At 54.8% G+C, this 26,126-nt stretch overlaps 1 pseudogene; it reads left to right on the top strand.

Annotated features, from left to right (window-relative positions):
• Nucleotides 1-184: 184 nt before the first annotated feature.
• Nucleotides 185-26,124, top strand: LOC141936872 (uncharacterized; annotated as a pseudogene).
• The last annotated feature ends 2 nt before the right edge of the window (nucleotides 26,125-26,126 follow it).

Here is a 26,126-nt window from a genome sequence, read left to right as displayed (position 1 = left end):
TGCTCGAAGCTCCCCCGGCTCCAAGTTGGACCCGCCCCTGACCAAGGCCGAGCCAATTAGCGACAGGCAGCCACGCCTGTGGCTAACGTATTTAGGAAGGGGAATCTGGGAAGAGGAGGAGGGAAATACCTCTGCAAACAGCAGGGACAGGAAAGAGGGGGGGAGGTGTGCCAGAACAGAGACTGCCCTGCACCCATGGAGAGCCACGGGGGAGCAGATGCCCCCCAAGAGCCCCTGGGAGGGACCCACGTGGGAGGAAGATCGTGGAGGACTGTCTCCCGTGGGAGGGAGCCCACGCTGGAGCAGGGGAAGAGTGTGAGGAGTCCTCCCCCTGAGGAGGAAGGAGCGGCAGAGACAACGGGTGATGGACTGACCCCAACCCCCATCCCTGCCACCTGCACCAATGGGGCGAGGAGGGAGAGAAATGTGGAGCAAAGCTGAGCCCGGGAAGAAGGGATGGGGGGGGAAGGTGTTTTGAAGCTGTGGTTGTATTTCTCACTGTCCTGCTCTGTCACATTGGTACATTGGTGGGGGTGGGGGTGTTCAAATTCGATTGCTGTTCTTTCTTCCTTCCCCAATGGAGTCTGTCTGTTGCCCGAGCCAATAACGGGGGAGTCATCCCCTTCCCTGTCCTTGTCTGGATCCCCCCTGGCCTTTAGTTTTATTTTTCCTCCCCATCCCTGTGGGGGAAGGGGAGAGTGAGCGTCTGGGTGGGGCTCAGGTGCCCTCGGGGCTCAAAGCACAACATGGTGCTAAGGGTCAAGGCCATGAGGGGTGTGAGAAGGAGGAGAAGGGAAGGGAGGGAGCCGAGCAGGCAGAGACATGGAGTAGGTGGCTGCTCTTCATGTGCCTTAAGAGCCCCCAACTGAGCCCCTTTGGTCTCCCCACAGGGGCTGGGACAGACAAGCAGAAGGAGGAGCAGTGCCAGCCCAGGGAAGAGCAGAGGGGGATGCTGCAAGGGCCCGAAGAGGAGCCCCAGAGCCCCACCGTGGACGTGGAGCACGATGGCCAACGGCAGCCAGATGATACGCAAGGGAGCCACGGAACAAGAAGACCCCGAAAATGCTCTTTCAAAGGGACGTATGCTGAAGACCCACAGGAAGCCACAACCCAACCACTGAGTAATTCTGGACAGAAGGAGTACAGGTGTGTGGAATGTGAGAAGGTCTTCACCCGCAGGAGCCACCTAACCCATCACCGAAGGATCCACACAGGAGAGAACCCCTTCAAGTGCCGGGATTGTGGGAAGAGCTTCATGGAGAGTGGGAGACTCCTGTGTCACCGGAGAACACACACCAAGGAGAAGCCCTTTCTTTGTACAACATGCGGGAAACACTTCTCCTTTAGCTCAGACCTCATCAAACACCAGCGCAGCCACACAGGAGAGAGACCATACATCTGCTCGCACTGTGGGAAGAACTTCCAGCAGAGTTATCATCTCTGGAGGCATCAGTTAGCCGTCCACAATGGTGAGTCCTCAGTGGGTGATAAACTCCATGTCCCGTTGTGCTTCAGTTATAAAATGGAGAGGAGGGAGCTTGCGGTGGGAGTTGGCCAGATTTTGTTCATGAACTGTCTGGGCATCCATCTCCCCATGGGCAGGACTCAGTGATGTCGTCCTCCTTTTTCCTCCTGCCTTCTGCTGTGGAACTATTTTTACCTCCACCCATGGGTTTTCTCTTTTTTCGTCTTCTTTTCCCCTTCCCGGGTTCACCCGCAGTGGGTGGGAGCAGCCAACAGCCCAACTCTGCCCCATCTCACCTACTGCATGTCCATCCCCGGCCATCCCAGGGGTGCGGGGATTTTTTTGGGGGTGAAAGTGTCAAACAGGGTTGGATGCTGGTCCAGGGCAAAGAAGGAGGAAGAATAGAGGAAGATCAAGGATGAAGGAAGGGTAGAGTTAGGGGAGTGGTATTGACTGTGGAAGTGGAGGTATGGCAGACAAGCACGGGCAGGAAGAAGGGAGACACACACCTACACACACACACACACACACAGGGCTGTTGGTACCTGTGCACTTGCACCTCCATCTCCTTGCCCACTTCTTCCCTACAGGCAGGGTACAGGCAGGGGCTGGCAGCTCCTGCAGGGCCCAGGCTGCTGCAAGTCTGCTGGGAGCAGGAGGGCCTGTTGTCCCTCAAACAGGGATCGTTACCTGCTCTGCAAAAGCCAATCGCACACACAGAGATGAGAGATCAGTTTATTTCATTGTTGCGCCGGGGTGGGTGCTAGGGGGTGATCCCCCAGTGCTGGCACGCTGCCCAACGGAACTACAGCCTATTTATCTTGTTATATGAGTAGTAAAAACCTATCTAAGTTTACACTCCTTGGGCTGTAGTTACCATTCCATCTGCTGTCGGTTAATTTAGCGGGGCTTGCTGTGGAAATTAGCACCCCTGCTCCTTACGGGGGGCGGGGGTGTAAGTGTTTTCATTCTTGAATTGAGTTGATGGTCTGGATCTCCCCCCACCGCCTTTGCCTCTCCCCTTTACCCCTTATTTTTGTTGACTTCATGCTTCTTGGGCAATCATCCAGCCTTGGGCTTTCTTCTGGGGGGGATGTGCCCCTCTTATCAGGCTCTTAGCTTCTCCTCAGTGGTGAAGTCCTTGGCGAGGCCTAGATTGAGGCCTAGATCGTATCAGGCTTACACAATAGAGGCACAAAGTGTCAGGCTTACACAGTAGAGCCAGTGATCGGCGGTAAACATTTGTATGGGCTACAGTTTCCCCCTTTGACACTATCTAGTGAACTTAAATCCATCTTGCTAAGTCTCACCTTTTCCACAGTTTGTTCACCCACACATAAGCCACATCTCCATGTACACTGAGTGCATAAAGGCACATAAACACAATTATCAGACAATACTGTAGCACCCGAACTAATCCTGCTTTGTTCTTGCTAGATATTTCTAAGCTTATCTCCCCCAAAAGGAATCCATACCACAAATAACATACAAAACAGAGAAGTCAGTCCTTGAATGCAGTCTAAATCAGAATACGACTTAATGGATTCCCAGCTACAGTTCATTGGAGTCCTGAAACATTTGGCTTCAACTATTGGTTTTCCTCAGAAACCCACACTTCCTTCGCAGCCTCCTTCGCTCTGGAATGTGTATCCAAGAGTCTACCCCGTCTACTTTAAGAGCGGTATCGGTAACCAGGAGTACCAGGTAAGGCCTTTTCCATCGTTCTTCTAAGGGCTCATCCTTCCAGGTGCAGATGCAGAGTCTATCGCCTGGTTGGAAGTCATGTACTGGACTATCTAAAGGTATATATTTAATTTGTAGGAATTTAACAACGCGTTGTGCTATTGAAGATGAGGCTCATTGTCTGATAACATCCCTTCTGGGATGCCAAATATTGGAATTATCTCTTAGAGTCAAATCCTCACTACTTCTCTAGATTTGTCAGTACGGCACGGGAAAGCTTCAGGCCGCTCAGGAAAAGTATCTACCAAAATCAAAAGATACTTGATTACAGTTTGGTAATTCAGAAAAATCTATTTGCCAGTATTCCCCAGGGGTCTGACCTTGTTTAACTTCTCCCGGTGGAGGTCTCTTTTGGATCTCTGGATTATTTTTACCCCATCGTTGGCACTGCCACACAATTATATTGACTAATTTTTGCAATTTCAGTCCTATAGCGTATCTTTTAACGCTTGCAACCAGAGCATCTGCTCCCATGAGCTTCACTATGGCGGGTTTTTTTTCAATATTTCTCAATACTTCTCCATCTTTAGTCACCCACCAACCTTATTCTGATTTGGTACATTTTAAATGTTTGGCAAGCTGATCCTCTTCTTTGGAGCATTTTGGAGGTTCCCACTGAACTTTTCTCAAAGGAATCAATGCTCTGATCAATCGTCCTGTTTCTGCAACTCTTTGAGTTGTTTCATCAGCCTTTTGATTTTTCTCTCACCGCTTCTGTTTGTCCTTTCTGGTGGGCTTTGCAATGCACAGTTGCAACTTCTGTTGGCTCTAGAACAGCTTGCAGCAATTTTAGAATCTTTGATCCATATTTAATAGGAGCCCCTTGAGTGGCCAATAGTCTCTGTTCCTTCCAGATGGCCCCATGAGCCTTTTGAGTGGAGATATTGAGTGACAATGCTCGTGTTTCAGCTTCCTTTTGTGGGGTTACCACGGCATACCCTGCCTTGCGTTCCCCATTCACCATGAAGCTACTTCCATCTGTAAAAAGTTCAACTTCAGGATCAGTTAATGGTACATCTTTCAGATCAGGTTGGCAAGAGCATACTTGCTCCATGACAGGCAGACAGTCATGCTCTAGCTCTCCCCTCTCATCTACCAGCATTAAAATAAGATTCAAGGTTGAAGACATCCTTAAAGTGACATCATGTTCACCACCACCTGATACTGGCCTAGCCTGCTAGGAGAGATCGAATGGTGCTACAGCTCTCAAACACGTAGGCCGTCCTTTACTTCTTCCAATTGCTTAGAGAAGTAAACTACTGTATAGCCAGCTGGAGGAGTTTCAATAAGGCCAAATGCCGGGTGCTACACTTGGGCCACGAAAACCCCCAGCAGCGCAGGCTACAGGCTTGGGGAGGAGTGGCTGGAGAGCTGCCAGTCAGAGAGGGACCTGGGGGTGATTGATAACGAGCCAGCAGTGTGCCCAGGTGGCCAGGAAGGCCAATGGCATCCTGGCTTGTACCAGCACCAGCGTGGCCAGCAGGGACAGGGAAGGGATCTGACCCCTGGCGAGGCCGCCCCTCGGTGAGTGGGTTCAGTTTTGGGCCCCTCACCCCAAAAAGGCCACTGAATGACTCGAGCGTGTCCAGAGAAGGGCAACGGAGCTGGTGCAGGGTCTGGAGCACAGGTCTGATGGGGAGCGGCTGAGGGAACTGGGGGGGTTTAGTCTGGAGAAGAGGAGGCTGAGGGGAGACCTCCTGGCCCTCTGCAACTCCCTGAAAGGAGGGTGCAGAGAGGGGGGATGAGTCTCTTGAGCCAAGGACCCAGCGCCAGGACGAGAGGGAATGGCCTCAAGCTGCGCCAGGGCAGGGTCAGACTGGCTCTTAGGAAGGATTTCTTTGCAGAAGGGGTTGTTGGGCGTTGGAATGGGCTGCCCAGGGCAGGGGGGGAGTCCCCATCCCTGGAGGGGATGAAGAGTCGGGTTGAGCCAGCGCTGAGGGATCTGGTGGAGTTGGGAACGGTCAGGGGGAGGTTCATGGTGGGACTGGAGGAGCTTCAAGGGCTTTTCCAACTGAGATGATTCTGTGACACTGGCCTTTTCCAGTCTCCTAGAGTCTGGGTCAGGACCCTCAATGGCTTAAGCCCAGCAGACCCAGAGCACGAGCTCTCATTAATTCAGTCTTGATGGAAACAAATTCTTTCTGGCACTCTGGTGTCCATTCCAGAGTTTCTCTAGGTCCCTTGATAGCCTCATATAATGGTTTAACAATCAGGTTAAAATCTGGTACTCTGACCATCCAACCATCCCCAGGAACCCCCACAGTTCTTTCTTAGAACAGGTGGGGGAGCTATTGGACAAATAAGCTTCTTTTTGTTCTGCACCCAATTCCCTTTTCCCCTGATATTTCAAATCTGAGATAAGTCACTGTAGTCTGAGTTATCTGGGCCTTTTTCTGGGAGACACGATATCCAGCTAGCCCCAGGAAACTGAGTAAGTCAGTTGTGGCAGTTCTGTTCAGTTCTGGTTGCCAAAAGTATATCATCCACATACTGCAACAGGGTGATAGAGGGATTCTTACCTTGCCATTCTTCCAATTCTTTGGCAAGTACATTTCCCAAAAGGGTTCAGTCGGGTTATTCTTGAATCCCTGGGGCAGCACAGTCCAGCAGAGTTGTACTTTCCTAACAGCACAGGAATTACCCAGTCAAAGGTGAAGATCTTCAGGCTTTCCTCTTCCAGAGGGATGCAAAAGAAAGCACCTTTTAAGTCTAGCACTGCAAAACACACGCTATTTCTAGATATTGGAGACAATAGCGTGTAGGGGGTAGGTACCACAGGATGGACATCTACGGTGATTTTGTGAATTTCTCTTAAATCTTGCATCAAACTGCGTCCTTGAGTTTGAGGTTTCTCTACGGGTAGGATGGGGGTGTTACATTCAGACTGACATTCCCGTCAGAAACCTGTGTGAGTCGGCACAAGCAGGACACAGGAACAACCACAGAACCACGGATGAAATGCAAAGAGTAAATTTATTCCCGTTACCTCACGACTCGAGGGATCCCCACAGCAACACCCGGGCAGAGGCACGCAAGCGGGGACGCCGGCACCGCAGAGCTCGGGCCTTGCTAGTCAGGGAAAGGAGAAGGAAAGAGGAAGATCTCGGGCCTACCGCTTTTGCCTGTGTATATCCAGGATTTTTCGCAGGCGTACTTTTCCACGGTGCTTTGATCTTTCCCACAGCAGGGCAGGAATCTCAAGGCTGTTTGATAAGGTGCCTCTGAGTCTCTGCCAGGCCCATGTTATCTAAACACAGACATTCTACCCGTCAGGCACACAGAGCTAAGCAACAATTAGTGTGATATACGTGGGTTTTGGCACGCCGGCTGCAAGTCACTTGAGCGTGTTTGCAACCCTCCTCGCCAACCTTCCGTTGTATTCCCGCAAAACCATATTGCACAAAGTAACGGTTCTAGTCCCACTCTAGCCTCTAATTTCATTGGGTACTGCTTTTTCCTTACTGGTTGTGATCATGATTTTTAATTGCACCTTTATCGGAGTAGCGTTCTTTGCTCATCCAGGTTTCTTGGAGGCTCATATCAGGGGTATTACAGTATCCAAAATTTCTTCTGAGATTCTGGTCAAATTTCTGCTCCTTTTCAGTCAATAGACACAAGTGAGCTTTCTACGCTGTCTCCTCAGGCAGCAGAAAACATGAGTTGTGCTTTCAATTCACATAATAAGTCACGCCCCAGGGAGGAGGCACTCTGGCACATATAGAAATTCTGGAGTTAACGTAGTGCCTCCAGCTGTACATTCCATAGGTTTAAAAATGGCCTTAAAACTCACTTTCCCATGACCCCAACAACTGGCATATGTGTTTTACTTAAAGGTCCCTTACAACTAGTTACTACCGAATGGGTTGCCCCGCTCTCTACTAGGAAATGTTTAACTTTGTTCCCAAGCTTTACAGGAACCAGGGGATCAGCTGTGGAGATGTTGATATTCTCCCCCAGTCCCCTTCATTTGGTATCAGATGTCCTTTGCATAAGGAGGTTAACATCTGATTCCGGCCCCCTCTTCCTGAGGATTCAGCAAATAAGTTTTATCTCTGTGGGCATTCAGGTTTCCAGTGTCCTTTCCTGCAAAAAGCACAGGGATTATGACCCACAGGGGTATGGTCTGAGGAGTTAACCCCCCCGTCCTTATCCTGCATTCCATTCAGCTCTTCCCCCACCTCGACTTTGGCCCCTTCCTCCACCTTTGTTGGGACTTCCAGTGATCATTGCTGCCAGCAGCAAGGCTGTAATTTTATTCCTTTATGCCTCTGCTTGACTCTTTTTCCTCTCTCCTCTCTGCTCCTGTAAACCTTGGATGTTATTTCTATCCCCTGCGATAGGGACCTTGTTACCACTTTTACAATGGTGCAGCCATTGACTGCGGTTAATCAACGTACAAGCAATTAGTTATTCTGTAGACGTTAAAGTTCTCGCTTCCTGCTCTTGAGCTGGAAGTGAGCTGCTCTTCATCTCCACTACTGCTACAGTCCTGGGAATTTTTTTTCCATCACTTCCTCCTACACTTACCAGACATTTCCCTCTTATCAGTCTCTTAGCTCCTCCTCAAGGATAAAGTCATAGATTCTAAAGGCCTAGATTCTATCAGGCCTGTCTCCCGTGGGAGGGAGCTCACGCTGGAACAGGGGAGGAGTGTGAGGAGTCCTCCCCCTGAGGAGGAAGGGGTGAGAGAGGGTCTGGTGGGGCTCAGGTGCCCTCAGGGCTCAAAGCACAACATGGTGCTAATGGGCCAGGCCATGGCAGGGTGTGAGAAGGAGGAGAAGGGAAGGGAGGGAGCCGAGCAGGCAGAGACATGGAGTAGGTGGCTGCTCTTCATGTGCCTTCAGAGCCACCAACTGAGCCCCTTTGGTCTCCCCACAGGGGCTGGGACATACAAGCAGAAGGAGGAGCAGTGCCAGCCCAGGGAAGAGCAGAGGGGGATGCTGCAAGGGCCCAAAGAGGAGCCCCAGAGCCCCACGGTGGACGTGGAGCACGATGGCCAACAGCAGCCAGATGATACGCAAGGGAGCCGCGGAACAAGAACAACCCGAAAACGATCTTTCAAAGGGACGTGTGGTGAAGACCCTCAAGAAGGTGTAACCGAACCACGGATTAGCTCCAGAGGGAAGGAGGAGTACAAGTGTGAGCACTGTGGGAAGATCTTCACCTGCGAGAGCCGCCTCATCCGTCACCAACGGATCCACACGGGAGAGAAGCCCTACAAGTGCTGGGATTGTGGGAGGAGCTTCACAGAGAGAGGAAACCTCCAGTGTCACCAGAGGACACACACCAAGGAGAAGCCCTTTCTCTGCACCACGTGTGGGAGATGCTTTGCATGGCACTCGTACCTTGTCAAGCACCAACGCACTCACACGGGAGAGAGACCGTACACCTGCTCCCAGTGCGGGAACAGCTTCCGGCAGAGTTACCACCTCAGGAGGCATCGGAAAGCCCTTCACAATGGTGAGTCCTTGGGTGGGGCTTATCCCTGTATCACATCGTGCTCAGCAATAAAACGGAGAGGAGGGGGTTTGGAGATGGGGATTTGCCAGGTTTTGGCCAGGAACTGGCTGGGCATCCATCTCCCCATGGGTGCGGGTCGCTGATGGCCTTTGCACGTCTCCTACTTTCTGTCTGTTTCCTCCTCTCTGTCTCTCTCCTAATAAACTATTTTTCCTCCATCTATGTGTTCTCTCGCTTTTCCTTTTCTTTTCGCTTTTCCTCTTCTTTTCCCCTTCTTGGGTTCACCCACAGTGGGTGGGAGCAGCCAACAGCCCAACCCTGCCCCATCCCAACCTGCCCCATCTCCATCCCCGGCCCTCCTGGGGGGTGAGGCGAGTTTTGGGAGGGGATGAAAGTGGGGACCAAGAGTGGGTGCTGGTGCAGGATGAAAAAGGAGGAGGGGTGGGGGACGATTAGTGATCATGGAGGAGGGAAGGAAGAGGAAGGATGAAGTACCAAGAGAACCCCAAAAATGTTCTTTCAAAGGGACGTGTGCTGGAGATGTTCAAGGAGACAAAACCCAACAATGGAGTAGATCCAGAGACAAGAAGGACTACAAGTGTGAGCACTGTGGGAAGACCTTCACTCGCAGGAGCAGCTTGACCTGTCACCGACGGATCCACACAGGAGAGAAGCCCTTCAAGTGCTGGGACTGTGGGAGGAGCTTCACAGAGAGAGTGAGACTCCTGTATCACCGGAGAACACACACCAAAGAGAAGCCCCATCTCTGCACCACGTGTGGGAAACGCTTCTCCTGGCGCTCGAACCTCATCACCCACCAGCGTATCCACACGGGAGAGAGACCGTACATCTGCTCCCACTGCGGGTTGACCTTCCGGCAGAGAGATCACCTCAGAAAGCATCAGCAAACGCTGCACAATGGTGAGTCCTCAGTGACGCTTAACCCCATATCACTTCATGCCCAGCAATAAAATGGAGAGGAGGGGGTTTAGGGGTGGGGGTTGGCCAGATTTTGTTCAGAAACTGACTGGGCATCCATCTCCCCATGGGCAGGGGTGAGTGATGGCCTCCTCCTGACTCCTCTGACGACCTTCTGAACTATCTTTCCATTCACTCACAGGTTTTCTCGATTTTCTTCTTTTCTTGATTCCACGTACACCCACAGCGGGTGGGAGCAACCAAAAGCCCAACCCTGCCCCATCCCAACTTTGCCCCATTTCCATCCCCGGCACTCCCAGGGGGTGGCGGGAGTTTTGGGGGGGTGAAATTGGAGAGCAAAGAGGAGAAGGGAAGGGAGGGAGCCGAGCAGGCAGAGACATGGAGTAGGTGGCTGCTCTTCGTGTGCCTTAAGAGCCCCCAACTGAGCCCCTTTGGTCTCCCCACAGGGGCTGGGACAGACAAGCAGAAGGAGGAGCAGTGCCAGCCCAGGGAAGAGCAGAGGGGGATGCTGCAAGGGCCCGAAGAGGAGCCCCAGAGCCCCACGGTGGACGTGGAGCACGATGGCCAATGGCAGCCAGATGATACGCAAGGGAGCCGCGCACTCCAAAAATGCTCTTTCAAAGGGACGTATGATGAAGACACTCAAGAAGGTGCATCCCAACCACAGAGTAGCTCCAGAGGGAAGGAGGAGTACAAATATTGTGGGCAGGTCTTCAGCTAGAAGGGCAGCTTGACACGTGACCAACGGATCCACACAGGAGAGAAGCCCTACTTGTGCTGCAATTGCGGGAGGATCTTAACAGAAAGTGGGAGTGTCCTGCGTCACCAGAGGACACACACCAAGGAGAAGCCCGTTCCCTGCACCACATGTGGGAAACGCTTCTCCTGACGCCATGAACTCATCATCCACCGATGCATCCACATGGGAGAGCAACCGTATGCTTGCTCGCATTACGGAGAGACCTTCCGGGTACGGTGTCTCATCATGAGACATCAGGAAGCCTTTCACAATGGTGAGTCCTGGGGGGGGTTTTAGCGTGAGATGTTGCAGGCCCTGGTGGAGCTGTGGGTGGGGATGGCCTGGAGAAGCACGTGGTGGGGCTGTGCTGGGACTCCTGCTCCTAGCGTGGCAGCAGTGCTGGGCTGGGAGATGGCCCTGGGGATGGATCTGCTCTGTCCCCAGGTTGGGTTGAACTAGCGGTGGGGATGGTCCTGCTGGGAGCAGGAGGTTGGACTGGAGACCTCCAAGGAATGGAGCTGCCCTGGAAGAACCTCCTTGCTGCAGGGGGGTTCCTGAGTTGGGGCAAAGGCTTTGTCTTTCTCCAGCAGGCACCGAGCACCCAGGTGGAGCCAGGACAAGCACCCCCGGTGCTGGAGGAGAAGTTGGAGAGCAAGGAGGAGCAGACACCGACAGGACAAGGGGATGGCGTGAAGAACACCCATGCAGCCACAAGCAAGCTGGTGGCCCGTGCCAAGCGGGGGACCTCTAAATGCCCCGAGTGTGGGAAGATCTTCCGCTGGAGTAACAGCATGAGATGTCACCAAAGAAATCACACGGGAGAATGACCCTACAAGTGCCCAGATTGTGGGAAGACCTTCAAGGACTTCTCCAGCCTCATCTCCCTCCACAGGATCCATAAGGGAGAGAGACCGTACAAGTGCCTGGAGTGTGGGGAGTGCTTCACTCTTCCGGACCAGCTCCCACCTCGCCAGGCACCAGCGGATCCACGCCCAGGAGAGCTCCCACATGTGCCTGTTTTGTGGGAAGTCATTCAGCGTGGGCGCTGGGTGACTTGTCCATCAGAGGCCCCACTTGGAGGAGGTGCCTGTGGGCCAGGGAGCTTCCCTGGGAGGTGACAGGCCACAAAATTAGGGGCTTGTCACCTCCCTGGGTAGGGACTTCCAGCCCTCTGGTCTCATCCCATGAGCCACGAGCTGTTGGAGGGGAAATTCAGAGATGTCTGTGGGGTGCTAATGCCCCAGCAAGGTATGTTTGGGTGGATGAGGGGTTGTGTGAGCCTCTCTCTGATTTAAACATGAGTGCCTGCACATCGGAGTAAATTTGGAGGAGATTTACCAGCAGGTGTCTTGGGTACATGGACAACGTGCCTCTTCCTTCACCCCAGCACGTGGGACCATCACGTTCAAGAGCCCCAGCATCTCCCTGAGGACTCGTGGGTCTGGGCAGAGGTGATGTTTAAGAAACGCTGCCTTCCTGGGAAACCAGGGTGCTCCCATGAGTCCAAAGGGATTGTAAAGGCTCGTTAGGCAGCGAGGTCGTTAACCAGACCCAGCGTTGAGCAAACTGCTGGACAGTCTTGGTACGATGTCTTGGTGGGATGTTGGTTGTGTGGTACAAGCCGTGACCACCGTGTTCTATTTTACCCCGTTTGCTCTTAGTATGTTTATCTCTCCCTGTTCATCTCTCGCTTCGTTAAATGTGTGTACCGTTAATTATTACCTGATTCCAAACTGTGAGGATGAACTTCAATGATGGCGCTCACCAAGGCTGAGGCTTTTGTGGTTCCCGGTGGGATACAGCGATACCAGACTACGATGGTGTAGTGGTGAGCTGCTCTCACCCATGGTTCTTCAGGAACTATTTTACCCCAAGGAAGGAGACGTTGGCAATGGGGTAAACCACAGCAAAAATCTTGGTGGTTTGGAGGAAGCAAAACTCATCCAGGACCCTGCAATCAAAACGGAGCGTTTGGGATGCTCCTGTCGTTACGTAGGTGCACACAGACGTAGATGGATACACACAGACCCAGGGGGTGTGTACGTCCCTTACAGGAAATCGAAGAAACACCTCTCTTTTTTTTTTGAAGTTTCTATCAAATAAATTGGATTTTGCTCATAATGGGTTTCAGATTTGTGTCCTGTTCGTTGAAGAGTGAATAGATTTGGGGGATGCACAAGAGATGGGGAGGGGGGACGCAACCAGGCAGATGACCCAACCCAACCCAAGAGCTATTCCGGGCCCTATCGCATTGTGCTAAGCAATAAAAAGGAGAGGAGGGGGCTTGGGGTTTGGGGTTAGCCAGATGTGGGTGAGTGATGGCATTTGCCTCACTTCTCCTCCTGTCTGTCTCATATTAATCTATTTTTTACCTCCACCCACAACTTTTCTCACTTCTCTTCTTTTCCACTTCCTGGATTCACCCCCAGCAGATGGGAGCAACCAAAAGCCCAACCCTGCCCCATCCTAACTTGACCCATCTCAATCCCCAGCCCTCCCAGAGTGATGTCCCACAAGTGGGGTCGTTCAGCCCCCCCGCCCCCCCCCCCCCTGCCCCGCGCCAGATGCCAACACACACCCTGAGCAGAGGGTCATGTCTGCGCAGAGCTGGGGGCTGGTGGTAATTCCCCCCGGCCAGCGCCCCGCCCCAGAGAACTTCCCTGGATTTCTACACTTCAGCCCACACGGAGACACCGGGACTGTAGTGACCGGGGCCGGTTTCTTATCGCTTTGTCCCTCACTGGTTAACAACGCACCTCGTGGCGATGTCAGCGTAGAGTGTCTTGTAATTCTTGTGGCCCAACTCAAAGGTGAGGGGGGACGCGGCTTCTTGGTCTTCAACTGAGTCGGCAGTCGCGGTCTCCCCACTTTGGGCTGACTTCTGGCTTCTCAGAGACTCCTCCAGCCTCTCTTCCCTCTGGGGCAGGATGTTCCCCTCTGCTCACACTTCTCTCCCCCCTCCAGGGCAGAGTCGTTAGCCAGACATCCCTTGGTTATGCAAAGCTGGGGTGAATCACCCCTTATCCCCTGGTCCTGTCCTTTGTCCCAACAATCTTCAAGCAGTGACTGACCCTGGCATTGGTCTATTCCCGAGTTTGGAACGAGCAGAGCAGAGAATTTCCTGAAGACATCACATCCCTGGTCCTGCCGGGGTGGGGGGTGGGTGAGTTTGGGGGAGAGGGTGGATGTGTGGAACAAGGGCAGGCTCTGGTCCAGAATGGGGGAGGAGGGATGGGGGGGGAGAGGGGGAGGAACAGAATGAGAGGGGACATACACCACAGACTCATAAGCACCCACACCCCCATCTGCTTGCACACTTGCACAGCACAGGCAGGGCACAGGCAGTGTAAAGGCAGCGTACAGGCAGCTCCAGGCCTGCTGGGAGCAGGCAGATCCTGTGATCCCAGCACCTGCAGCGCCCATGTCACATGGGGAGGAAGCCAAATGTGCCCCCTGCCGAGTACTCAGCTGTGCTCAGGGTGCTGGTACAGGGCTGAGCACCCTTCCCACTGCTCCCCCCACATCCTCTTGCCACCTCTCAGGGTGCTCAGCAGCCTCTGCCCAGGGCTCAGCACCCACCCAGCTGCACCGTGTTGTGCCAGATTGTGTCTGGAGGGTATTGGGAGCAGGAGAGGGGGCTACAGGGGGGACTCCTGGAGAAGATGCTAAAAGCTCCCCCGGCTCCAAGTCAGACTCGGCTCTGGCCAAGGCCGAGCCAATTAGAGACGGCTCTGCGATAACGTATTTAAGAAGGGGAACCTGGGAAGAGGAGGAGGAGGAGGGGGGAGGGAAATACCTCTGCAAACAGAGAGGGCAAGGAAGGACGGAAGGAGGGGGGAGGTGCGACGGAGCAGAGACTGCCCTGCACCCGTGGAGACCCACAGGGGAGCAGATGCCCCCCCAGAGCCCCTGGGAGGGACCCACGTGGGAGGAAGATCGTGGAGGACTGTCTCCCGTGGGAGGGAGCCCATGCCGGAGCAGCGGAGGAGTGTGAGGAGTCCTCCCCCTGAGGAGGAAGGAGCGGCAGAGACAACGGGTGATGGACTGACCCCAACCCCCATCCCTGCCCCCTGCACCAGTGGGGGGAGGAGGGAGAGAAATGGGGAGCAAAGCTGAGCCTGGGAAGAAGGGATGGGGGGGGAAGGTGTTTTGAAGCTGTGGTTGTATTTCTCACTGTCCTGCTCTGTCGCATTGGTACATTGGTGGGGGTGGGGGTGTTCAAATTCGATTGCTGTTCTTTCTTCCTTCCCCGATGGAGTCTGTCTGTTGCCTGAGCCCACAACAAGGGAATCATCAGCCCTCTCCTTGTTTGGGTCCCCCTCGGCCTTTGGTTTTATTTTGTCCTCCCCATCCCTGTGGGGGAAGGGGTTATCGAGCGTCTGGGTGGGGCTCAGGTGCCCTCGGGGCTCAAAGCACAACATGGCGCTAACTGGCAAGGCCATGAGGGGTGTGAGAAGGAGGAGAAGGGAAGGGAGGGAGCCGAGCAGGCAGAGACATGGAGTAGGTGGCTGCTCTTCATGTGCCTTAAGAGCCACCAACTGAGCCCCTTTGGTCTCCCCACAGGGGTTGGGACAGACAAGCAGAAGGAGGAGCAGTGCCAGCCCAGGGAAGAGCAGAGGGGGATGCTGCAAGGGCCCGAAGAGGAGCCCCAGAGCCCCACGGTGGACGTGGAGCACGATGGCCAACAGCAGCCGGATGATACGCAAGGGAGCCACAGACCAAGAAGACCCCGAAAAAGCTCTTTCAAAGGGACGTATGTTGAAGACTGTCAGGAAGACCCAACCCAACTCCGGAGTAGGTGCAGAGGGAAGGAGTACAAGTGTGAGCACTGTGGGAAGGTCTTTGGCTGGCAGGGCAGCCTGACCCGTCACCAGCGGATCCACACGGGAGAGAAGCCCTTCAAGTGCCCGGATTGTGGGAAGAGCTTCAGGGATAGCTGGAGACTTTTGAGTCACAGGAGGGGACACACTGAGGAGAAGCCCTTTCTCTGCACCACGTGTGGGAAACGTTTCTCCTGTAGCTCAAACCTCATCAGACACCAACTCATCCATACAGGAGAGAGACCGTACACCTGCTCAGACTGTGGGAAGACCTTTCGGCAGAGTGATCAACTCAGGAGGCATCGGAAAGCCGTCCACAATGGTGAGTCCTTGTAGGGGTCTTAAACCACTATCACGTGCTCAGCAATGAAATAGAGAGGAGGCAGTTTGGGGGTGCGGTTTGGCCAGAATTTGGTCAGGAACTGGGTGGGCATCCATCTCCCCATGCGTGGAGTTGAGCGATGGCCTCCTCCAGCTTCCTCCTGTCAGTATATTGTTATCTCAGTAAAGGGTTTTCCCAATTTACATCCTCTTTTCCCCTTTCCGGCTTCACCCCCAGCAGGTGGAAGCAGCCAAAAGCCCAACCCTGCCCCATCCTGACCTGACCCTTCTCTATCCCCGGTCCTCCCAGTGGGTGGTGTGAGATTTAAGGGGGGATGAAAGTGGGGACCAATGGTGGGTGCTGGTCCAGGGTGAAAAAGGAAGCAGTTAGGGGAGGGGGAGTGATAGAGGAGGAGGAGGAAAAGGGAGAAGAATTATGAAGAAGAAGGAGGAGTATCAGTAAGAGGACACACACACACACACACACACACACACACAGAGCCCCCGTGTCTTTATACACCCACCAACACTAGAAGGGCTCCAGCAGCTGGCAGTGCTGTACTGGGTGGTACTGGGCTGAGTGGGAGCTGCTGGAGTAGGTGGCTGCTCTTCATGTCCCTTAAGAGCCCCCAGCTGAGCCCCTTTGGTCTCCCCACAGGGGCTGGGACAGACAAGCAGAAGGAGGAGCAGTGCCAGCCCAGGGAAGAGCAGAGGGGGATGCTGCAAGGGCCCGAAGAGGAGCCCCAGAGCCCCACGGTGGACGTGGAGCACGATGGCCAACAGCAGCCAGATGATACACAAGGGAGTGGCGCACCAAGGGAACCCCAGAAATGCTCTTTCAAAAGGACGTGTGCTGAAGACCCTCAAGAAGCCACAACCCAACCACCGAGTAGCTCCACAGAGAAGGTGTACAAGTGTGTAGACTGTAGGAAGGTCTTCACATGTGGGAGTAACCTGAGCCGTCACCGAAGGATCCACACGGGAGAGAAGCCCTTCAAGTGCCAGGATTGTGGGAAGAGCTTCAGGGATAGCTGGAGCCTCCTGTGTCACTGGAGAGGACACACTGAGGAGAAACGCTTTCTCTGCACCACATGTGGGAAACGCTTCTCCTGTAGCTCGAACCTCATCAGACACCAACTCATCCACACAGGAGAGAGACCATACAGCTGCTCAGACTGTGGGAAGACCTTTCGGCAGAGTTATCAACTCAGGAGGCATCAGAAAGCCGTCCACAATGGTGAGCCCTCAGGTGGGCTTTAAATGTGTATCACAACATACTCAACAATAAAATGGAGAAGAGGGGGCGGTTGGCAAGAATTTGGTCAGGAACTGGATGGACATCCAGCTCCCTATGGGTGGGGGTGAGTGATGGTCTCCTCCTGCATCCCCTGGCCTCCACCAGCATCTTCCTGCTGAACTATTTTTAATTCCAGCCACAGGATTTCTCGGTTTTCCTCTTCTTTTCCCCTTCCCAGGTTCACCCACGGTGGGTTGGAGCAGCCAATAGCCCAAACCTGCCCCATCCTCACCTGACCTATCTCCAGCCACAGCCCTCCCGGGGCATGGGGGGAGTTTTGGGAGGGGATGAAAGTGGGGAACAAGTCTGGGCGCTGGTCCGGGATGGAGGAGAAGTAAGGATGGAGGAGAGGGAAGGATGAAAGAGGAGCACGAGCATGAAGAGGAGACACACACACACACACACACACACACGCACGCACACACACACACACACACACACACACATCCCCCATGCCTTTACATGCTCACTAATGCTAGAGGGCTCCAGAAGCGAGGCAGCACTGGGTGGTACTGGTCTTGGTGGGAGCTGCTGGAGTAGGTGGCTGTTCTTCACGTCCCTTAAGAGCCCCCAACTGAGCCCCTTTGGTCTCCCCACAGGGGCTGGGACAGACAAGCAGAAGGAGGAGCAGTGCCAGCCCAGGGAAGAGCAGAGGGGGATGCTGCAAGGGCCCGAAGAGGAGCCCCAGAGCCCCACGGTGGACGTGGAGCACGATGGCCAACAGCAGCCAGATGATACACAAGGGAGCCACGAACCAAGAAGACCACAAAAATGCTCTTTCAAAGGGACGTGTGCTGAAGACCCTCAAGAAGACACAAGCCAACCAAGGTGTAGATCCAGACAGAAAGTGTACAAGTGTATGGACTGCGAGAAGGTCTTCATCTGGCAGGACAGCCTGAGCCGTCACCAACGGATCCACACTGGTGAGAAGCCCTTCAAGTGCCAGGATTGTGGAAAGAGCTTCACTGAGAGCGGGAACCTCTTGTGTCACCAGAGGACACACACCAAGGAGAAGCCCTTTCTGTGCACCACGTGTGGGAAACGCTTCTCCTGGCGTTCGAACCTCATGAAACACCTACGCATCCACACGGGAGAGAGACCGTACCCCTGCTCACACTGTGGGAAGACCTTCCAGAGGAGGGCTCATGTGAGGAGGCATCAGGAAGCTCTTCACAATGGTGAGTCCTTGGGGGGTTTAGCGTGAGATGTCGCAGGCCCTGGTGGAGCTGTGGGTGGGGATGGCCTGGAGAAGCACGTGGTGGGGCTGTGCTGGGACTCCCGCTCCCAGCGTGGCAGCAGTGCTGGGCTGGGAGATGGCCCTGGGGATGGATTTGCTCTGTCCCCAGGTTGGGTTGAACTAGCGGTGGGGATGGTCCTGCTGGGAGCAGGAGGCTGGACTGGAGACCTCCAAGGAATGGAGCTGCCCTGGAAGAACTGCCTCGGTGCAGGGGGGTTCCTGAGTCAGTCCTGGCAATAGCAAATGGCCTCCAAGGACATTTCACAGGTGCGTCTGTGGACACGGAGGCCTCTCTGCACCCATCCTCCACCACTGCAAATCCCCTCCTGGCGGAGGGGATTCTTCCCAGCTTGCATTACCCCAACATATACTGGGATTTCCCCTCCATCCTTGGATGTGGAGGTCCCGTTGGGGCAATGCTGTGCTGGGTTTGTGTGGTGGGGGGTGGGGGTTGGCAGTGGGTGACGGAGCTACAGCCATGGCCCCTGTGAGAAGCTGCTCAAAGCTCCGCTGGCTCCAAGTGGGACCCGCATCTGGCCAAGGCCGAGCTAATTATCCACAATGGCTGCGCCTCTGCGATAACGTATTTAAGGAGGGAAAATGGGAAGGGTTTTGGGGACATTGAGGAGGAGTTAGGAGAAGGACATGTCTGCGAAAACCAAGGTCAGTGGAAGGAAAGGGGACGGAAGGGAGGAGGTGCCGGAGCAGAGCCCCCCTGTATCCCATGGTGAGAGGACAGTGCTGCCCCTCTGCAACCTTGGAGGTCACCAGGGGAGCAGAGTCCCACCTGCAGCCTGGGGAGGCCTCCACAGCGGAGCAGGCGGCTGCGTGTAAAGGAGGCCGAGACTCTGAGGGGAGAAGAAGCCCCTGCTGTTGTAGTCCAACGCTGGGAGGACAGAAACACGTGGGGTGACCCATGTCAGAGCAGCCTGGGAACGGCTACAGCACATGGGACGGACTCAACACCGGGGAATGTTTGTGGAGGAGAGGGGAGCCATGTGGGGCAGGGGCAGAATGGAGACGAGTCGCCCCCGCCTCTGAAGGAAGAAGGGGTGGACTGACTGCACCCCCCTCCCCTGCCCCTGCACTGCTCAGGGGAGGAGGTAGAGAGATGGGGAACAAAACTGAGCCAGGGAGAAGGGAGGGGTGTGGGGAGGGCTTTAAGATGTGCTAACACTTCTCACTGTCCCATTCTGTCTGTTAAGTGTTGTTTCTCTTAGTGTTTTCAATAAAGTGATGTTCTTTTTGCCAGAATCCTTAACAGGTGAGCCACCCCTCCCTGCTCTTATCTGCATTCCAGAGCCTTTTGCTTCCTCTTTTCCTTCCCAGCCCTGGGGGAAGGGGTGACAGAATGGCTGGGTTCTGCTCAGTTGCCCTGTGGGCTCAAAGCACAACAAATGGCTTTGTCTTTCTCCAGCAGGCACCAAGAGCACCCAGCTGGAGCCAGGACAAGCACCCCAGGTGGTGGGGAAGAAGTTCTAGAGCAAAGAGGAGCAGACACCGACGGGACAAGGGGATGGCGTGAAGAACACCCATGCAGCCACGAGCAAGCTGGTAGCCCATGCCGAGCAGGGGACCTGTAAATGCCCAGATTGAGGGAAGACCTTCAAGGACCTCTCCAACCTCATCTCCCATGACAGGGCCCATAAGGGAGAGAGACCGGACAAGTGCCTGGAGTGTGGGGAGTGCTTCAGCCATAGCTCGAGCCTTTCCACGCATCGGAGGACCCACACTGGAGAGAAACCTTCTTCCTGCTCTGACTGTGGGGAATCCTTTACTCAGAAGCAAACACTCATCTTGCACCAGCGGATCCACCCCGGGGAGATGCCCAACCGCTGCCAGCAATGCCAGAAAACCTTCTGGACCAGCTCCCACCTCACCACGCACCAGCGGATACATGCACAGGAGAGCTCCCACGCGTGCCTGTTCTGCGGGAAGTCATTCACCGTGGGCGCCGGGTGTATTGTCCATCAGAGGCCCCACTTTGAGGAAGTACTTGTGGGCCAGGGACCTTTTCTGGGGGCTGACGGGCCACAAAATTAGGGGCTTGTCACCTCCCTGGGTAGGGACTTCCAGCCCCCTGGTCTCATCTCATGAGCCACGAGCTGATGGAGGGGAAATTCAGAGATGTCTGTGGGGTGCTAATGCCCCAGCAAGGTATGTTTGTGGGGATGAGGGGTTCTGTGAGCCTCTCTCTGATTTAAATGTGAGTGCCTGCACATCGGAGTATATTTTGGAGGAGATTTACCAGCAGGTGCCTTGGGTACATGGACAATGTGGCTCTTCCTTCACCCCAACACGTAGGACCATCATGTCCAAGAGTCCCAGCATCTCCCTGAGGACTCGTGGGTCTGGGCAGAGGCGATGTTTAAGAAACGCTGCCTTCCTGGGAAACCGGGGTGCTCCCATGAGTCCAAAGGGATTGTAAAGGCTCGTTAGGCAGCGAGGTCGTTAACCAGACCCAGCGTTGAGCAAACTGCTGGACAGTCTTGGTACGACGTCTTGGTGGGATGTTGGTTGTGTGGTACAAGCTGTGACCACCGTGTTGTATTTTACTCCATTTGCTCTTAGTATGTTTATCTCTCCCTGTTCATCTCTCGCTTCATTAAAAGCATGTACCGTTAATTATTACCTGATTCCAAACTGTGAGGATGAACTTCAGTGATGGCGCTCACCAAGGCTGAGGCTTTTGTGGTTCCCGGTGGGATACAGCGATACCAGACTACGATGGTGGAGGGATGAGCCGCTCTCACCCATGGCTCTTCGGGGACTATTTTACCCCGAGGAAGGAGACGTTGGCAATGGGGTAAACCACAGCAAAAATCTTGGTGGTTTGGAGGAAGCAAAACTCCTCCAGGACCCTGCAATCAAAACGGAGCTTATGGGATGCTCCTGTCGTTACGTAGGTGCACACAGACGTAGATGGATACACACAGACCCAGGGGGTGTGTACGTCCCTTACAGGAAAACGAAGAAATGCATCTTTTTTTTGAAGTTTCTATCAAATAAATTGGATTTTGCTCATAATGGGTTTCAGATTTGTGTCCTGTTCGTTGAAGAGTGAATAGATTTGAGGGATGCACAAGAGATGGGGAGGGGGGACGCAACCAGGCAGATGACCCAACCCAACCCAAGAGCTATTCCTGGCCCTATCTCATCCTGCTTCTCAGAGACTCCTCCAGCCTCTCTGCCCTCTGGGGCAGGATGTTCCCCTCTGCTCACACTTCTCTCCCCCCTCCAGGGCAGAGTCGTTAGCCAGACATCCCTTGGTTATGCAAAGCTGGGGTGACTCACCCCTTAGCCCCTGGTCCCTTCTTCTGTCCCAACACTCTTCAAGCAGCGACTGACCCTGGCATTGGTCTATTCCCGAGTTCGGAACGAGCAGAGCAGAGAATTTCCTGAAGACATCACATCCCTGGTCCTGCGGGGTGGGGTGAGGTTTGCGGGGGGTGTGTGTGAATGTGGGGAACAAGGGCGGGCGCTGGTCTGGGGTGAAAAAGGAGGAGGGATGGGGGAAGGGGAGGACAAAGGAGGGGGAGGGCGAGGGGCAGGAAGAGGGGACACACACAGACAGAACCATGGGCACGCGGGCGGTCGCACCCCCATCTCCTTCCACACCTGTGCACACCCAGATAATCCTGGGGCGGGGGGGGTTATCCTGCCCGCACAGCCCCCCCTTCCCTGCAGGGATTTCCCTGAGGGATGGAGAATCCACGTCCAGCCGCCCCCCATAACCCGCAGCACTCCTGGGTGTCCCCCCCTTCATCTACCGCAGGCAGGGTACAGGCAGGGTACAGGCAGGGTACAGGCAGGTACCTGCTGCCGCCTCTTGCGGTGCTCAGCACCCCCTGCCCGGGGCTCAGCACCCACCCGGCTGCACCCTGTTCTGCTGGTTTCTGTGTGGAGGGGTTGGGGAGCGGCGGAGGGGTCTACAGGGCGGGCCCTGAGAGAAGATGCTCAAAGGTCCCCCTGACTCCAAGTCGGAGACGCCCCTGGCCAAGGCCGAGCCAATTAGCGACGGCGGCCATTCCCCTTGGATAAGGTATTTAAACAGGGGAACCTTGAGGGAAGAGGAGAGTGGGAGGGAAATACCTCTACAAACAGCGAGGGTGAGGAAGGACGGCAGGAGGGGGGAGGTGCTCTGGAGCAGAGACTGCCCTGCACCCATGGAGACCTACGGGGGAGCAGATGCCCCCCCAGAGCCCCTGGGAGGGTCCCACGTGGGAGGAAGATCGTGGAGGACTGTCTCCCGTGGGAGGGAGCCCACGCCGGAGCAGGGGAGGAGTGTGAGGAGTCCTCCCCCTGAGGAGGAAGGAGCGGCAGAGACAACGGGTGATGGACTGACCCCAACCCCCATCCCTGCCCCCTGCACCAGTGGGGGGAGCAGGGAGAGAAATGGGGAGCAAATCTGAGTCTGGGAAGAAGGGATGGGGGGGGGAAGGTGTTTTGAAGATGTGGTTGTATTTCTCACTGTCCTGCTCTGTCGCATTGGTACATTGGTGGGGGTGGGGATGTTCAAATTTGATTGCTGTTCTTTCTTCCTTTCCCGATGGGGATTGTCTGTTGCTCGAGCCCATAGCGGGGGAGTCACACCCCCCAACCACGTTCTTGTCTGGGTCCCCCTCGGCCTTTGGTTTTATTTTGTCCTCCCCATCCCTGTGGGGGAAGGGATGATCGAGCATCTGGTGGGGCTCAGGTGCCCTCGGGGCTCAAAGCACAACATGGTGCTAAGGGGCAAGGCCATGGCAGGGTGTGAGAAGGAGGAGAAGGGAAGGGAGGGAGCCGAGCAGGCAGAGACATGGAGTAGGTGGCTGCTCTTCATGTGCCTTAAGAGGCACCAGCTGAGCCCCTTTGGTCTCCCCACAGGGGCTGGGACAGACAAGCAGAAGGAGGAGCAGTGCCAGCCCAGGGAAGAGCAGAGGGGGATGCTGCAAGGGCCCGAAGAGGAGCCCCAGAGCCCCACGGTGGACGTGGAGCACGATGGCCAACAGCAGCCAGATGATACACAAGGGAGCCACGCACCAAGAAGACCCCAACAACACTCTTTCAATGGGATGTGTGTTGAAGACCCTCAAGAAGACACAACCCAAACATGGCGTAGCTCCAGAGAGAAGGAGGAGTTCATGTGTGAGGACTGTGGGAAGGTCTTCACCTGGGAGAGCAAACTGAGCCGTCACCTATGGACCCACATGGGAGAGAAGCCCTACAAGTGCCAGGATTGCAGGAGGGATTTCATGGAGAGTGGGACCCTCCTCTGTCACCAGAGGACACACACCGGGGAGAAGTCCTTTGTCTGCAACACTTGCGGGAGATGTTTCACATGGCTCTCGAACCTCATTTCCCACCAATACATCCACATGGAAGAGAGACCGTATCTCTGCTTGCACTGTGGGATGACCTTCCGGCAGAATGACCACCTCACAAAACATCAGGAAACTTTCCATCATGGTGAGTCCTCAGGAGGGCCTCTGTATCACCCTGTTCCACGTCGTGCTCAGCAATAAAATGGAGAGGAGGGTGTTTGGGGGTGGGGGTTGACCAGATTTTGGTCAGGAACTGGCTGGGCATCCATCTCCCTGCAGGCAGGGGTGACGGCCTCCTCCTGACTCATGTTAAATTACTTTTACCTCCACTCATGGGTTTTCTTTTCCCATTCCTGTGTTCACCCCCAGCAGGTGGGAGCAGTCAACAGCCCAACCCTGCCCCATCCCGAACTTCCCCATCTCTATCCCAGGCTCTCCTGGTGGTGGGGAGCATTTTGGGTGGGGTAAAATTGGGGAGCAATGGTGGGCAATGGTCCAGGGTGAAGAAGGAGGGGGGAAGGAGGAGGACAAAGAGGAGGAGGAGGTACAGGCATGAAGGAGTTGTAAGGATGGATGAGGGGGAGGGATGAAAGATGAGACAAGTTGGACCCAGCTCTGGCAAAGGCTGAGGCAATTAATAATGGCAACATTGCACCCGGGACAAGGTATTTAAAAAGGAAAACCTGGAAAAAGGAGGAGGAGGAAGAGGAGGGTGGGAGGGCAATAACTCTGCAAACAAAGAGGGTGAGGAAGGATGGAACGAGGGGGCAGTTGCTCTGAAGCAGAGTCTGCCCTGCACCCATGGAGACCCACGGGGGAGCAGATGCCAACCCACAGCCCCTGGAAGGGACCAACATGAGAAGAAGTTGGTGGAGGACTGTCTGCTGTGGGAGGGAGCCCACGCTGGAGCAGGAGAGGAGTGTGAGGAGTCCTCCCCATGAGGAGGAAGCAGGGAGGGAGGGTCTGGGTGGGGCTCAGGTGCCCTCGGGGCTCAAAGCACAACATGGCGCTAAGGGGCAAGGCCAAGCAGGGTGTGAGAAGGAGGAGAAGGGAAGGGAGGGAGCCGAGCAGGCAGAGACATGGAGTAGGTGGCTGCTCTTCATGTGCCTTAAGAGCCCCCAACTGAGCCCCTTTGGTCTCCCCACAGGGGCTGGGACAGACAAGCAGAAGGAGGAGCAGTGCCAGCCCAGGGAAGAGCAGAGGGGGATGCTGCAAGGGCCCGAAGAGGAGCCCCAGAGCCCCACGGTGGACGTGGAGCACAATGGCCAACAGCAGCCAGATGATACACAAGGGAGCCATGGACCAAGAAGACCCCGAAAATGCTCTTTCAAAGGGACGTATGGTGAAGACCCTGAGGAAGAGGAGTACAAGTGTGGGCACTGTGGGAAGGTCTTCACCAGCAGGAGACACATGACCCGACACCAACGGATCCACAGAGGAGAGAAGACCTACGTGTGCCAGGATTGCAGGAAGAGCTTCAGGGAAAGCGCGTACCTCCTGAGTCACCAGAGGGTACACACCAAGGAGAAGCCCTTTTCCTGCACCACATGTGGGAAACGCTTCTCCTGGCGCTCGAATCTCAAAACCCACCAACGCATCCACACGGGAGAGAGGCCGTATGCCTGCTCGCACTGCAAGAAGTCTTTCCGGCAGAGTAATGACCTCAGGAGGCATGAGAGGGCCATCCATGGTGGTGAGACCTCAGGGGGGCTTAACCCCATATCACGTTGTGCTCAGTTATAAAATGGAGAGGAGGGGGTTTGGGAGCTGATTAGGCCAGAATTCGGTCAGGAACTGGCTGGGCATCCATCTCCCCATGGGTGGCGGTGAGTGATGGCTTCCTCCTGACTACTGTTGTTAAATTACTTTTACCTCCACCCATGGCTTTTCTCACCTTTCCGCTTCCTGGGTTCACTCCCAGCGGGTGGGAGCAGCCAACAGCCCAACCCTGCCCCATCCTGACCTGTCCCATCTCCATCCCCAGTGGTCACCAGGCAGTGGGGGGAGTTTTGGGTGTAAGAAATTGGGAATGAACGGTGGGTGCTGCTACAGGTTGAAGGAGGAGGGATGGGGGAGGGATAGAGGAGGAGAAAGAGGAAGAGGATGGATGAGGTACCAAGAGAACACTTAAATGCTCTTTCAAAGGGATGTCTGCTGAAGATCCTCAAGAAGGTGCTACCCAACCACGGAGTAGCTCCAGAGAGAAGGAGTACAAGTGTGAGCACTGTGGGAAGGTCTTCACCTGCGGGAGCAGCCTGAAATGTCATCGTTGGATCCACGCGGGAGAGAGACCATTCTCCTGGTCGCACTGCAGGAAGAAATTCCTGAGGCGTTATCAAGTCACAAATCATCAAGAAGCCCTTCAGAATGGTGAGTTCTCGGAGGGGCCTTAACCCCGTATCACATCTTGCTCATCCATAAAGTGGAGAGGAGGGGGTTTGCAGGTGGGGGTTGTCCAGGTTTTGGTGAGGAACTGGCTGGGCATCCATCTGCCCCTGGGCAGGGGTGAGTGATGGCCTCCTCCAGTCTCCTCCTGACAAACTATTTTTTACCTCCACGCACGGGTTTTCTCAGTTTTTCTGATTTTTCCCAATTCCCAGGTTCACCCCCAGTGGGTGGGAGCAGCCAACAGTGCAACCATGCCCCATCCTACCCTGACCCATATCCATACATGACCCACCTGGGGAGTGTGGGGAGTTTAGGGGGGGTGAAAGTGGGGACCAATGGTGGAAACTGGTCTGGGATGGAGGAAGAGAAAGGATGGAGGAGAGGGAAGGATGTAAGAGGATCACGAGCATGAAG

This window comes from Strix uralensis, chromosome 35, assembly GCF_047716275.1.
Source record: "Strix uralensis isolate ZFMK-TIS-50842 chromosome 35, bStrUra1, whole genome shotgun sequence".
NCBI classification, from domain to species: Eukaryota; Metazoa; Chordata; class Aves; order Strigiformes; family Strigidae; genus Strix; species Strix uralensis.
This window is presented reverse-complemented; position numbering and strand designations above follow the sequence as displayed.